Raw genomic sequence first — 5,021 nt, forward strand, 5'->3', positions numbered from 1 at the left:
AATTATAAGGTAGACCTAATGTGCGAATTGTAGGTCAAGGATATATGTAAAGAATAGAGCAAGAACCGGTACTAAATCTAGCATTGAAGATGCTATTGTAAAGCAATACAGAATATTAGATTTGTGTAAATCCTCATTGTAAGTCAGTGTGACTTCTTTTTGAGTAGTGAGCTCTAGGCAGTTGGCCTTCCTGCATGTGCAGGCCCCTATTGTAAGTAATATTCTCTTATTGGCCAGTAAGTGAATATTGTGGGTCACAAATCCCACCGAGGTTTTTCCCACACAGGGTTTCCTCGTTAAACATCTTGTGTTATGGTGTTCTTTTCATGTGGATGTTTTTGATTCTGTTATTTACATTAATTCTTGCTTACCGATATACTGTTACTTTATGTTCTACATATTCAGTTTCAAGAAAATTTCATTACCGGTCAGATATTGATTCACCCCCCCCTCTCAGTATCTGTGGGAACCCTAACAATTATCTAATTGTAGGTAGGTTTTTGCCGTTATTTTTCCTTTAACCGGTTTTTCTATGTTAAAAATCTTGGTGTTATGTGTGTTATTGATGTGGTGTTGTTTCATGCTTTAACTGATAATTATCAGATCTATTTTGTGGTTTAAGTTGCAGTAAGTTTTTGGTGCAAACTGGTTCACCCCCCCTTAGTTTGTTGCATTGTTGCCAATAGTATAGAACACTGCTTTTCTACAACTCTAGCTATGTCATTCCTAACTAAAAGAAAATTATTATTTTGATAGATTATAGAGATCCATGAGACAGAAAAAAAATTATTTTGTCACCAACTTCCAGGTTTTCCAAGGGACTATACTAGTTTTTCTCTTGGTACAACATGAAAATTTGTTAGTTTAGATTAGTTAATAGTAACAAGGGAACTTGTTGTTATTGGTTGAATGATTTTAGGATTAGTTAACAATTTATGTGTAGAAAAAATTGAGTGGTTTAACTAGGTGGAACCATAAAGGGAAAAAATTGCCCAAAGTGAGTGGTGCAAGGGGGCAAAATCCATTTTTGTTTTTGCACTTAAAAATTAGAAGATGAAATGAATACAATGTCCCAACCAAGAAAAGAAGGTGCTAAAAAGAAACAAGAGTAGACAAAAAGATGTATGGAAGAGTTCTATTTTTTTTGCAGATAAAACTAGAATAGTGTGCCAAGATATGAGAGGTGTGGGGGCATTCACCTAAAAAGATAAACTATGTAAGTGGAAGAAAGAGACATCCAAAGTGGACACATTAGAAATGCTGAGGAGAAATATGTAGCAGAGGTTAATAAGGAAATGGCATACACAATACAAGATAAGGTTTGCATATGACAACAAAGATGAAGGCGTGGGAGAGAAAATAGGAGTGGGAAACTTAAATATCTAGGGGGTGCAGAGATTGAAGAGGAAATAATGTGTGGAAGGAGAGGCAAATTAAATGGTATGTAAAAGAAAATAAATAGTTCATCATAATGAGAATTGCAATAGTGATAAAAATGAAATGTGTAGTAATTAGAGAAGTTTGTAGATTCAATATAGGAACAAAGCATTAAAAAATACAATGAAAAGAGATGAGGGAGTAGGCATAGAGAAAATATTTTTTTAATTATAGATAAAAAAATAAAGTGTGTGTGGCTATTTGAAACATGCTTGCAGAGTTTGTAACTTGAAGTGAGAAAAGTCAAAAGAAATAGAATATGCAAGGGAAAAGAAATTAATGGATTGTTTTTAAAAAACCATTTAGCTATGTTTTGTTCAAGGACAATAAGATAAAGATGTATGGGATTTTAGAAGTTAAATATTTGGAATTCGTCAGTTTGATTTGTATCATCATTTGTAAGGTAAATTTTGAATTGTAAAACAATTTGAATTTCTTGTAAGTATTTTGTTGAATTTTTAAAAGTTGATGTTTGGCTATAAGAATTGGCTGCCCTTAATTAGATGCCCATTCTTTGAATTGCGTCAAGCTCCCAATGGATACAATGATGTGCATGTTCGTAAATCTATGAGAAGATATTTACATGAGCCCAATATCTCCATCATCCATTACCGAGGGTTCTTCTTCAAGGTTGTGAGAAAGGTAATGAGAGGGATTCTCCGTGTTGCAAGAATTTTGGTATGGACATTGAAGAACACAAATTTCTATTATCTTCGAATTAGCTCACTTGTTATGTGCTAGTTTTTCTCATTGGGTTTCCCAATCAATGCTCGATAACAAAAGTTTATAAGAGATTTGTAGAGAACATGATATGGAGATCTATAGCCCTAGTTTGAAATAAGTTTCAAGGAGTCTTATAAATGATAAAATATAAAGAAGAGGGAAACCACTTCCACAACAAACTCATAAATTCTCTCATCTATAGTTGTTGCAGTTGTGTGAATTTCTCATCTAGATATCCCTGCTTGTAGAAAATAAAATAAAAATAAAAATAAATATATACATATCATTCCAACATTAAAAAACAAAATCTCCTAATTGAAGTTAGATTAAACCATAATTAGATCACATGATCCAAAATATGTTTATACCCACCTTATGGAAGAGATAATTAGCATGCTCAACAAATGTGAATTGTAGGTGAACAATGTCCATTGTCTTGTTGGCAGTCCTCTTTGTCACTCAAACTTTGAACTACTACTCAAAACATCATCGACCTACTTATGTACAAACATTTAAGATCCATTTTATTACCCAGAACAAACAGAGATGGAAGTCAATAAAATCAGATATTTTTCCAAAATTTAATTTTTAAAATCCACAAATCAAACCACCAAACCCTAGTTTTATGCCCTCAAAACCTTTTTTATACTAATAGATCAAGGCTACTTGAAGAACATACAGATTCAAAGGTAGATAAAAATTATAAGCATAGTTGAATCGTCTTTTCTTGCAAATAATGTTTACATTAAATGCATTTGCCAATTCTACAAAAGAAAGTTAAATATGAAAAGAAAATCAAATCTCTTAAACAAATAAAATATTATCTCAGAATCAAATCTCTAGTGGGTGGGCTTATTTATAGGGATCAAAATGTTTTTGGCTTTAATATTTCGGTGAAGGCTTGACTCTATGCTAGCAAACGGGAAAACTATGTGTATACACCTAAAAATGGTCTAAAGATAATTAATTAAATAATTGCATATAGAAATGGTTAATATTGCCTGTTTTATGCAACCAACATTCAAGTCATCTTTCTTCAATTATACCTTGATGCTTGTGCTCACTTGCAATATCAAAATCCAGGAAAGTAGTGCTCAAGTCATCATGGTTCAATTTTACCATCAATGCTTTCACTCACTTCCCACATTTTAAAAATATCTACGATGACACAAAGCAATAACCTGGTGACTGGTCTGATCATAGCTTTGCATTTCATTTGAATTTGCATTTAGCTTGCATTTCATTTATATATAGGATCACAAAATCTCATCTTATCCAAGGCCAAATCTATCATAGGAATCATCAAGGTATAATCATAAGTGTATACACAATCAAAATGATGACTCCTCTCTCTCCAAATGTTGTCAACCCAAAGCGAATCTTATGATACTCCCTTGATTGTACCAACATTAGCACATCTGAATCTTTCTGCAACAGGATATCAACAAAATGTCAGTTCTTTGTCCAATCAATCTTATCAATTATATCAATACATCACATCTGATCCATTCTATCATGTCTTATACATGACGTATCTTTCCTGGAACCAACCATTTTGATCAGGTCTTATATAGGATATATCATTCCTGAAACTAGATGCTTTGATCATCTTTGTCTTATACAGGAGGTGTCATTTTTGAAACCAGATTAGATCTCAATCTTATCAATTCAATCAAGCTCTATCAATCATCACATCGAGAACCACATTAGCATGATCGAAGAAATCACACTTTCATCAATCAATGTTGTAGAAATCAAATCATTTCTAATTGGGAAATCAATTTCGCACAAATTCAAACACTCAAGAGGTCAATAATCTTAATTGATCTCCTGAGGGGGCATCACCGTATCACAATTTATCAATCAATGTATTGGGCATCTCATCAAACCAATATCACATCAACATCATCAAAATGAGATTATTCTTTGAATCAATGTGTCATCACACCTCGCTTCAAAGAGGGGAAAAATGTATACATCTAAAAATGGTTTGAAGATAATTAATTAAATAAGCAATATTTTAATTAATCCCCCTTCCCAATTCAATTGAACTTGAGATTGAGAAAGATAGTTGAGAGTGTTAATGTGAAGGTTGATGAAGAAAATGAGAGACAAATCAGATTGTGCGGATATGATTCAAATGACTAGATTAATAGTTTAGATAAAGGAAAGCAAGTGCAGACCCATAATCAAATTCAGATTGCTCTGGAGAAGCCCGAGAATGAAGGAGAAGGTACAAGTACTAGTGCTGAAGAAAGAGTTCAAGAGTCTAGAAATCATGAAAATCCTAAGACTCCAAGGTATGTAAGTTTGAATCATTTAGAAAATTAGATCATAGGAGATAAGAATAGAGGTGTAATGACTAGGAGAAGAATTGTTGAAGAATATTGCTTGATTTTTAAAATTGAACCTAAGGATGTTAATGAAGCATGGAAAGATGAAAACTCGGTTAAAGCAATGGAAGAAGAATTGAACCAGATTGAGAAGAATAATACATGGAATCTTGTTCCCAAACCTAAGAATAAAAATGTTATTAGAATTAAATGGGTGTTCCAGAATAAATTAGATGAAAAAGGTGAATTTGTTAGGAATAAAGAAAGACTTGTTTGTAAAGGTTATTCTCAGATGGAAGGAATTGATCTTGAGGAGATTTTTGCTTCGGTAGCTAGAATTGAAGTTGTTAGATTATTTATTGCTTATGTTGCTTACAAAGATTTCAAAGTATATCAGATGGATATCAAGTTAGTCTTTCTTAATGGTGAGTTGCAAGAAGAAGTTTATGTTGAGCAACCAGACGGATCTAGTTGACATATAAGAAAGATATGTTTGCAGACTAAACAAAGCACTGTATGGATTGAAGC

The sequence above is a fragment of the Cryptomeria japonica genome, chromosome 6, assembly GCF_030272615.1.
Source record: "Cryptomeria japonica chromosome 6, Sugi_1.0, whole genome shotgun sequence".
Classification (NCBI taxonomy): domain Eukaryota; kingdom Viridiplantae; phylum Streptophyta; class Pinopsida; order Cupressales; family Cupressaceae; genus Cryptomeria; species Cryptomeria japonica.